Here is an 11,177-nt window from a genome sequence, read left to right as displayed (position 1 = left end):
TTTTAAAGTAGCCACCTTAATGAAGAATCAAATTATAGTTTTGGAAAGGGGTGCCACAATGTGTTTAAGTCACAGTCCCCGGGGAATTTTCTACAAGGAGAAGATCTGTTTATACTTTATTTATAGAATGCATGTTCTGGAAACTTCTCTGACCCTATAACAGACATGAGAGCTTTGGCAGCTTTGTCCACGAAGTTACCAATCTAGCATCATAAAAGCTACATCACATTTTTTTTATAGTGTGAAGTCCACTGTGATGCTTCTCAACAGCCTTAGAAGCACAGAGAATAGGGGGCTACCAAGTTTCTTAGTTTTACCAGTGTGATCAAATGTCGTCGTCGTTGGCAGCTGTCCTTCTCGAGAGATGATGGCGTAGCTTCTTAAGAGTCTATCTGCACCGCCGAGAATGGTTGTGCAGTCCGACTCGGGAGTGACACAGTATCTGTCTCCTCCCGTGTTGAATCGACATCTTGCGATGACGCTGGAGTGTCCTCTCCAGTGAAGCTGAAGCTACAGAGCCTCGAGAGACGATGGTGTAGCTTCTTACGAGTCTAACTGCACCGCCGAGAATGGCTGTGCAGTCCGACTCGGGAGTGACACGGTATCTGTCTCCTCCCGTGTTGAATCGACATCTTGCGATGACGCTGAAGCTACAGAGCCTGGGCAGGGTGATATGGAGGGTCTGCTGTTGCCCATGCAGCAGACCCCCCCTCTCTTCGCAGCTGAAGGGTCCAAGGGAAAGACGGAGTCAATACAGCTTGGCTTCAGGTGCGCCGCAGGAGTTGCCGGTGTTGACTACAACGTCAAACCGCCTTAGGGACTCCGGCTCCGGATTTTCTGTCGGGGTTTACTCCCTTAGCCTTTCCCCTGAAGAGGTATGCCGCAAGGCAGCGGAGGTTTTTTGGAATCAGAGTTTTCCTTCTCTGATGTGCCCTGACTGGAAGATCGAACCAGCGACACTTAGCTTGCAGGCCGACGCTCAATCCACTGAGCCAAACCAGCCAGGGTGGATCAAATGTGACAGGACGGTAATAGTGTAGAACTATTGTTAATGGAAGACCTGACATCACTGGTTACCAGCAAGCCGTGAGGTTCTGATGGAGGCCGTGTTCAGGGGATGGACATGGTGAATAGCTTTTCTTATCAAACAGGGATGATATGTCTATTCCAGATAGCACAGCGAACCTGTCTTACTCATGATTTGCAGTCCTCACCGCCACCCCCAGAAAGGTTTGAAAATAAATTCATAATGTCAGATTTTGGTTAGCTGACCACTTTAATAAATGTGAACTCTTATCTGTTCAGAAAACACAATAAAGGTAAGGTAAACTTAATCTGGAGTTTTGTTTTCTCTTACAATATACAGAAAAGATTTTATGACTTACTATATTTTTCATGGAGACATCATACATTTTATTTTATTATTATTTTTGGAGACATCATACTTTTTATTAGTAAGAAAATAATCACAGCTGTTTATCAGTGATATGTTCAGAGGTACTATCAAATTAGTTCTGAGTAGAACTTCCCTAACTTGGGAAAGGAAATAGACTTGCAGGTCCAGGAAGCACAGAGAGTTCCAAAAGAACTGGACCCAGGGAGAACCACACCAAGACACCTTATAAACAAAATGTCAAAAATTAAAGATAAATAGAGAATCTTAAAAGCAGCAAGAGAGAAGAAAAGAATTATGTACAAAGGGATCCCAATTAGACTATCAGCGGATTTCTCAAAAGCAACGCTGCAGGCAAGAAGGGACTGGCAAGAAATATTCAAAGTAATGAAAAGCAAAAACCTATAACCACGATTACTCTATCCAGCGAAGCTATCATTCAGAATAGAAGGGCAGAGAAAGTGCTTTCAGGACAAAGTAAAACTGAAGTAGTCCATCAGATCCAAACCACTGTTATATGAAATGTTAAAGGGACTTGTTTTGAAGAAAGAGGATCAAAACTATGAACATTAAAATGAAAACTGCATCACAAGAACCAACAACAGAAGCTAGGGAATTGAAACAAAGGCAAACTAAGTAATCAACGAGAGTGGAAAAAGAATTATAGGTGTGGGGAACATATTGGGGGGAGGTCAGTGGGGAGGGAGAAGGGGGAAAGGGAGGGAGATGGTACAGGAATTAAGAAGCATAGTAGGAGGGAGCGGAATAGACAGGAAGATGTTGAGAAGAATTATATGCATAACTAATGGGCATGGACTAAGGGGGGACAACTGGAGGGAGGGGTGTCACTGGGTGGAGGGGAACAAAGAGAAAAGAAATTGGGACAACTGTAACAGCATAATCAATAAAGCATATTTAAAAAAATTAGTTCTGAGTAAAATGTGGAGAAGAGCTCAATATTCTTTTTTGATTGTTTCAGTCACAATCCATAAACCACATGGAACTATGAGATGGTATTAATTCATTATAAGAATATAAATTCTTCTACATGAAAATTGAAAACTTCTCTGCATCAAAGGACACAATCAACAGAGGGAAAAAGGCAACCTATGGAATGGAAGAAAATATTTGCAGATTGTATATCTGACAAAGTGTTAATATCCAGAATATATAAAGAACTATAACAACAACAACAAAAAACCCCAACTGATTAAAAAGCAAACCGAGGACTTCAATAAACATTTCTCTAAAGAAGATTTACAAATGGCCAATAAACACAGGAAAAGATGCTTAATACCACTAGTCACCAGGGATATGCAAATTAAAACCACAATGAGATACCATCTCGTCCATTAGGATGGCTGTTATCAAAAAAGTAGAAAACAATGTGTTGGTGAGGATGTGGAGAAAATGAAAGATTTGTGCACTGTTAGTAGTAATATAAAATAATAGAAAACTGTATGAAAGTTCCTCAAAAAGTAAAAAACAATATATGATCCAGCAATTCATTTTTGGGTGTATACTCAAAAGAATTAAAAGCAAGGCCTCAAAGACTTATATTTACACCCGTCTTCATAGAACCATTATTCACAACAGCCAAAAAGTGAAAGCAACCCACATGTCCATCAACTGATGAATGGATAAGTAAAATGTGATCTATACATAAAATAGAAAATTATCCAGCTTTAAAAAAAAAAGGAAGTTCTAAGACATTACACATGGATGAATCTTGAGGACATCATGCAGAATGAAATAAGCCAGTCACAAAATGACAAACACTATATGGTTCAACTTATAAAGAGGTTCCCGGAGCAGGGCAGAGGCTCTGAGGAGGAGAAAGGGAGAGTTTTTGGTAAATGGGTACCGAGTTACGGTTTTGCAGAATGAAGAGAGTTCTGGGGACAGATGGTGGTAATGGTTGCAAACAATGTGAATGTACTTAATGTCACTAAATTATACACTGAAAGATGATTAAGATAAAATTGTATTTCATCACAATTTAAATAATAAAAGAATATATGGCTCTTATTAAAGCAGCTTACGTGTATGCTCATCACAATGAACTGCATATCCAGTTAACCTAAACCCTTTTTAAAATAAACCTGTTCCTTCCTACTGTGTATGGTGGCCTTGGGTTGACGCTCTGTCTTACTCATGACAATGCACAAGAGAATTAATTAAATACAAGATGTCACAGCAACTTTAGACACAGCTGATTACTCCCTTCTGGAAAAACTATACTCTCAATGTCCACTTCCAAGCTATGACAACCCTTGGCTTTCCTTCTACCTTACTGTCAATCACTTTTCCATTTTCTTTGCTGCTTTTCCTCCTCTGCTTGATCTCATAACATTTCTAGTTCATTTCGACTCTGCCATGGGCTCCTGTTTCTGTGCATTCATACTCCCTCCGTAGGTGATGGCATCCTTCCCGTGGCTTGAAATTCCACTGAGAAATCCTGAGAGGGAGATGGTGTGAATGTTAGGTGCAAATGGATATTACTCGGACAGCAAGCCAGGTATGATTTATATCGAATAGCTAAACTTGCAAGGGGTGTGGAGAATTCCTAACGATGAAGATTGTTTTCTCTGATACCCCTAGGATGCTCTCCAACAGAATGCTCAGACCAGCTCTTTCCCAGCTGTGACATAATCACTTTATACCAAAAAAGTGCAAACAAGATGCACTGTGTTCAGACTGTCTACATTTTTAATCCCTTTTCCCTGTCTCCTCTCTCTCTCATCAATCCCATTTTTGTCTTTGTTCCTTAACACCAACAGTCTAATGGCCGTGTCGCTCCATGAATTTTCTATGAAGTCATCTATCACCTGATATGTCTCAAAGTTGACTCAATTGAATGTGTCATACATGTACAGAGATCCAAAGGGAGACCTGGTGACCTGAATCATAGGATGCTTGTGTTATCCCTTAGGAATCAATTCCCAGGGACCCCCGAGCCTGCCCTTTCTTAGTCATCCCTTCTTCGGTAAATGGCACAAACATCTACCCAGCTGCTCAAACAGAAGCCAGGGAGGCATCCTGGAGTCTTCTTTTCACTCCTTATTCAGTCTTCCACAGCAGCAGACATTTTGCTGGTGAATGAATGAAATGAACTAGTGAATGATTTGTTGCAAAGAAACACATTTTGTAGGTGGCTTTCATGGTGAAATATGATGTCACTGATATGCTGCAATGGTTAATTTATATATGAAAATAATTGTTCTTAATGATTTCCTGTGAGCATAGAACTTATGGGAACCAATAGAAGAAATTAATATGGTCCACACCCTTAAAAACATTCTAGTAAGTAAAACAAGAAAATGTGTAAGAAATTTTTCACAAAAGAATTAGCCTAAACTTTACTCAAGGTTGTGGGATGCAAGAGGAACACTTGAACCCCAAGATGAAAAAAGAAACTTGGAGGAGATAGTGGTAGGCGCAACTGTATATAAAGGGGGCCCCTAGATGAGTGGCTTTACTGATTAGCTGAGCATTTTACATCTGTCCCAGACATAGCAGGGAGACATTGGAATTTATTGTGCATGTAAGTGGCTTGGTATTTTAGAGTAAGTTCTTTGGCAATCTGACACAAGTTCATTGAAAATTTTCACAATGATGGTTTTTTTCTCTTTTTAGATGGTCTTTTCTGGCTCAAGATTTAATAATTATGTGGCTCTCTTATAATGAAAATAATTGCTGGATGCCCTGGCCGGTGTGGCTTAGTGGATGGAGTGCCAATCTGTGAACTGAAAGGTTGCCAGTTCCATTCTTAGCCAGGGCACGTGCCTGGGTTGTAGGCCAGGTCCCCAGTCAGGGGAGCAAAAGGCAACTGATTGATGTTTCTCTCCCTCTCTTTCTCCCTTCCTTCTCCTCTCTCTAAAAAAGAAAAAAGAAAGAAAATAATTGCTGGATATTTGTGGAGTGTCCATTCCTACTCCACAGCCTTCATGCCTGATATATTTTTTAAAGACTTATTTACTTACTTACTTTTAGAGAGAGGGGAAGGGAGAAAGAAAGGAGAGAAGCATCAATTGATTGGTTGCCTCTCACGCCTCCAACTGGGGACCTGGCCTGCAACCCAGGCATGTGGCCTGACTGGGAATCAAACCGGTGACCCTTTGGTTCGCAGACCAGTGCTCAATCCACTGAGCCACACCAGCCAGAGCCCTGATATTTTTGAAAGCTGCTACACTGATAGGCTTGAACTGATGGCGGTAGGAAGAATTTTTTGTGCTTAGGAACATGGTGGAAACACCAAGCCAAGGGAGGGAATGGGAGAGGCTGGCTTGCGTACCTCAGAGTGCGCAGCAGGGCTGAGCAGGGTTCTCAGGGTCATTGCTGCAGCCAGACCTCGAGGAGGCAGCTGGAGCAGAGAGGGACTTGTAGGTCTGTCTGTGAACACACGTCAGACAGACCTGGGGACTCAGCCTCTGGAGGTAGGGGGCAACTGAGTCAGCAAATACGGATATTTTATCAATATTATCTCAGCTCACCCCACAGGTTTCTGGAAGAAGGCTTCTGTTGAACAAAGATCTAAAGGAGGTGAAGGAGGGAGCCATGTGGGGAAGAGCATTCCAGGCAGAGCCTAGAGTTCGTAGCCCCCTTGGGAGGTGAGGCATGTTTAGTGTATTCAAGGACCACAAGGAGTCAGTGTGACCAGTGACACTAGGGAGGGTCAAAGCAATAAGACATGAGATCCAGTGCAGGGAGTTTGGGAAGAAAGTCACAGTGCATAGTAGGCTCTGTCCATCTTATTCATGCTGTAACTCACATGGGCAGAAAAAAATGTTGATTTTTCTCTGTCCCTGATTTGGTCTTCCTGACCAGCCCCTACTGTTTAAGTAGCATGACATAAAATTTAAATGTTTGCCTAATACAGCAATCTTTGCCTAATGCAGTAATTTTAGAGTCCCGTGTCATAAATCTTCATCTCTTTAAGATAAAAATCACCAGTCTCAGATTTCCTCTCTACCCTTTCCTTTCTTCTCTCCAAGAAGGAAAAGGCGTGGCTTGTTTTGTGGCCTTGTGACCACAAGGGAAAAGCTTCCTCGGAAATGTGCTCCTTCCTCTGGCCTCTGCAGTGACGACCACATCCTCCTGGTCACATTTGTTCTCCACAGCACCCTGGGGTGAGGTCTCCTGTCAGTGTAATTTGTAGTTGGGGCTCCCAGCTGTGTGTGGCTGTGTAATGGGGCCTTACTGGTGAGGAAGATCCTTCTGCAGTTTCACATTCTGGCCCAGGCGGCCCACCACGCAGCCGGGGCTAGTTTCAGGTACTAGGTTCCCTAGCTCCCAAATCAGCTACCTACCAGGTACCCTCACAGGAGCTCCAGGTCCTTCCCAAGCCATCCAGGGACGAAGGAGAATGAGGGAAAGGGAAAGGGCTGCCCTTCATCTGCCTTAGCAGACTGCTCCTCGAATGGTAGTCTGATGTGGCCACTCTTACAGGCAAGAGGGACCTTAGGACCTATCTGCTCCCAACTTGCAGCCCTCTCCTTTTTCTCATGACATGTCAAGACCAAAGGGCAAAGTTTTCACCACTTCCATCTTCCCCTTTCTAACATTCTTGTTTCTTGCTTTCCCTCAGGGCTGGATCTAGATATGTCCAGGGAAAACATGGAAGTGTTTAAAAATCCTCTATTTGGACAAAGGCTGTCTTGCAAGAGTAATGCCTTTGGGTGAAATCTCTTTCCTTTCCTTTTTGCTGTCCTCTGTAGCTGTCCTGACACTCCTGGACTGCCTACAGATCGCCATCTTGAGCTAAGGGGAGGGTCATGAATGCTGAAATAGAAGAGGAAAAGCATATTAATATATTCCATGCTAATATCCGTATTAATGATTATATTAACATTGAAGTTAAAATAGTATAATACTGCAAATAATACTGTAAAATAGGATAGAGTTCTAAATCTGGGGTGGCTGATACAGACTACAGAAAATATTGCACATGCTAATCCACGTGTACTGCAGAGTTCCATGTGAGGGAAAGCAACCAGGGCTAAATATCACTCTTCAGAGAAGAAGTAAAACTATGGATTCAGACAGTCCCACTGGTGTTATCCTAGATCAGTTACTTTTAATAGTAAAAAATATGGGATATTAGTAATAAGGAATAGCTAAGGCCAAAAAATGCAGAAGAAGAAACTCTCGAATTCTGTAAGACATATTAATTGACAATGTGCAATTGATTCTCACTTGTTTCCAAATGAATTTTCACTTGGTGGATGGTCTGATAAAAACCCCAGGGGAACCTTCTTACTATGACTTTCTCCTCATCCGTGCTGTTAGCTGGCCATGCCCTCCCATATCTAGATTACAATTTTGAAAATATTGAAAGTCAGACAAAGCCAAGATTATGATTTTAATCTGACACAAAGAAAAAAATTGTTTGCGTGGTAGATGAAGGGGGTAGGCAGAATGTCTGCCAGTAGTCCAAAATCAGATATTAACTCTTTAATATTAATTAATTAATGTGTCCCTTCTTCATTGAACAAACATTTTTAAACATCTGTCATGTACTAAGTAAGCATAGTGCTAGGTAAACATAGATGAATTTTTAAAAGAGAAAGAAAGAACACAGTCTGGTAGGAAAGACAAATTTATAACCTAATACTTTTAAGAAAGATTATTCTGGTAAATTCTGTGATGGATAGGAAGACACAGGGGCTAAAGAGGGGCGTTATAATAATCCAAGTCAGAAGTAATGAGAACTTAAACTGGAGGACCAGGACTAATAACCAGAGAGAATTTATTTGAGGGGAATTTCTGGAGTAGGACCAGACTGGATTAAGAGGCAGACCAGCAGGGAAGCTGCCCAGGTCCCCTTCTATAAAGAATTGCTAAAACACCATTGGAAAAAATTAGAACTGCAGTTTCAATTCCTCCAGTTTTCTCCAAACAGTTTCTCATGTCATTGTCAAAATATAAACTAATATTGCTCTTATCAAATAAATGGTCTCCTAGAGAAAAAAAATGTTTTAAGTTTTCTTCCCTGTGCCAGCCTAGGCCTAGTTCTACTGAGCGTCTCGCAATAAGCTCATGCCAAACTCTGACTATGGGATAGGATGCTATTTCCAAGACCACCCACCTGACAGTCATATGAACTTGGCAGTCACAGTCAGAAGTTCCAGGTTGACATTAACACAAGCAATGGAAAACACATTCTATTCAAGCACATATGAAACGTTCTCCAGGATAGATCAAATGTTAGGTCACAGAACAAGTATTAATAAATTTAAGAATATTGAAATCATATCGAGCATCTTCTCCAATGAGATGATATGAAACCAGAAGTCAATTACAGAAGAAAACTGAAAAATTCACAATATGTAGAGATTAAACAACATGCTACTGAATAATCAATTGATCAGAAATGAAATCAAAACAGAAATAAAAAAAATACCTTGAGACAAATGAAATGAAAATACAACATACCAAAGCTTATGGGATGCAGCAAAAGCAGGTCTAAGCAGGAAGTTCATAGTCATAAACACCTACATTAAAAAACAAGGAAGATCTCAAATAAACAACCTACTTTATACCTCAAGGTATCAGAAAGAGAACTAAGCCCAAAGTTAGTCAAAGGAAAGAAGTAACAAAGATCAGAAACAGACTAAAAAACTAGAAAATATCAATGAAAGAGAGAGTTGGCTTTTTGAAAAGATAAAACAGGCAAACCTTTGGCTAGAGTCACCAAGAAAAAAAGGGAGAGGACTCAAATAAAATCAGAAATAAAAGAAGAAATGTTGCAACTGATCCCAGAGAAATAGAAAGACTCATAAGAGATTATTATGAACAAGTATATGCCAGTAAATTGGACAATCTAGAAGAAATGGATTAATTCCTAGAAATATTCAACCAAGACTGAATCATGAAGAAATAGAAAATCTAAACAGACTGATTACTACTAAGGAGATTGAATCAGCAATCAAAATTACCCAACAACAAAAAAAAATTCCAGGACCAGATGGTTTCACTGGTGAATTCTAACAAACATTTAAAACTAACACCAATTCTTCTCAAACTCTTCCAAAAAATAGAAGATGAGGAAACACTTGAAAACTCATTTTATGAAACCAGCTTTACCCTGATGTCTAAATCAGGCAAGGACCCTACAAGAAAAGGGAATTACAGGCCAGTATCTCTAAGGTGTATAGCTGTAAACATCTTCTACAAAATATTAACAAACCAAATTCAACAATACATTAAAAAGATCATATACCATAATCAATTGGGATTTATTCCAGGGATGCAAGGATGGTTCAACATCCACAAAACAATCAGCGTGATACACCACATTAACAAAATGAAGAATAAAAATCAGGTGATTATCTTCATTTGTGCAGAAAAATTATCTGACAAAATACAACATCCATTTATGAGAAAAGCTCTCAATAAAAATGGGTATAAAGAGAGCATAATTCAATATATTAAAGGCCATATATGACAAGCCCACAGCAAACATCATACTCAATGCTGAAAAGGTGAAAGCATTTCTTCCAAGATCAGGAACAAGACAAGGATGCCCATCCTCAGCACTTTCATTTAACATGGTATTGGAAATCCTAGCCAGAGCATTTACGCAAGAAAAAGAAAGAAAATTCATCAAATCAGAAAGGAAAAAGTAAAACTGTCTCTATTTTCAGGTGGCATGATATTATATACATAGAAAACCCTAAAGACTCCACCTAAAAATTGTTATAAATAATAAACTCAGTAAATTTTCAGGATACAAAATAACTATACCAACATCAGTTAAGAAACAATCCCACTTATAATTTCACCAAAAAGAATAAAATACCCAGTAACAGGTTTAATGAAGGAGGTGAGAAACCTGTACACTAAAAAACTGTAAGACATTGGTGAAAGAAATTGAAAAAGACACAAATAAATAGAAAGCTACACCATGCTCATGGATTGGAAGAATTAATATTTTTAAAATGTCTACACTACCCCAAACAATCTACATATTCAGTATAAACCCTACCAAAAATTCCAGTGGTATTTTTCACAGAAATAAAACAAACAATCCTAAAATTTGTATGGAACCATCAAAGACTCTGAATAGCCAAAGAAATCTTGAGAAAGAAGAACAAAGCTGGAGGCATAACCCTTTCTGAGTTCACACTATGTTACAAAGCTATACTAATAAAAATATTACAGTATTGGCATAAAAACAGATGTAAAGGTCAATGGACCAGAATAGCAAGCCCTAAAATAAACCCACACATATATTGTCAATTAATTTTCAGCAAAGGAGCCAAGAGTATAACATGAGGAAAAGACAGTATCTTCAATGAATGGTGTTGAGAAAACCAGACAATCACGTGTGAAAGAATAAAACTAAACCACTATCTTACATGAAAAGTTTTTCAACATCACTTTACATATTTTGGATATTAATCCTTTCTCAGATACATGATTTGTAAATATTTTTCCCATTAAATAGGTTGCCATACACAGAAATTGGGCAGAGAATTTGAACAGACATTTTTCCAAATTAGATATTGAGATGGCCAACAGGCACATGAAAAGTCGCTCAATATCATTGGAAATCATTGGAAATGCAAATCAAAACCATCATGAGAAATCACCTCACACCTTTTTAAATGGCTGTTATCTGAAAGATAAGAAATAACAAGTGTTGACCAGGATGTGGAAAAAAGGGATTGCTTGTGCACTCTTGGTGGAAATGTAGACTGGTGCAGCCACTGTGGAAAACTGTATGGTTTGTAAAAAAAATTAAAAATAGAACTACTATATGATCCAGAAATTCCACTTCTGG

At 39.5% G+C, this 11,177-nt stretch overlaps 1 long non-coding RNA gene across 2 annotated transcripts in view; it reads right to left on the bottom strand.

Moving 5' to 3' along the window:
* Nucleotides 1-5,277: 5,277 nt before the first annotated feature.
* The window catches only part of LOC149992487 (uncharacterized), a 31,290-nt gene continuing 25,390 nt past the window's right edge, over nucleotides 5,278-11,177 (bottom strand). For both annotated transcript variants that reach the window (XR_016508306.1, XR_016508305.1), the window contains one exon: nucleotides 5,278-7,174. This is a non-coding gene — a long non-coding RNA (uncharacterized LOC149992487). The remainder of the gene's footprint in view (nucleotides 7,175-11,177) is intronic.

The sequence above is a fragment of the Furipterus horrens genome, unplaced genomic scaffold (assembly GCF_987537825.1).
Source record: "Furipterus horrens unplaced genomic scaffold, mFurHor1.1.pri manual_scaffold_15, whole genome shotgun sequence".
Lineage (NCBI taxonomy): Eukaryota > Metazoa > Chordata > Mammalia > Chiroptera > Furipteridae > Furipterus > Furipterus horrens.
This window is presented reverse-complemented; position numbering and strand designations above follow the sequence as displayed.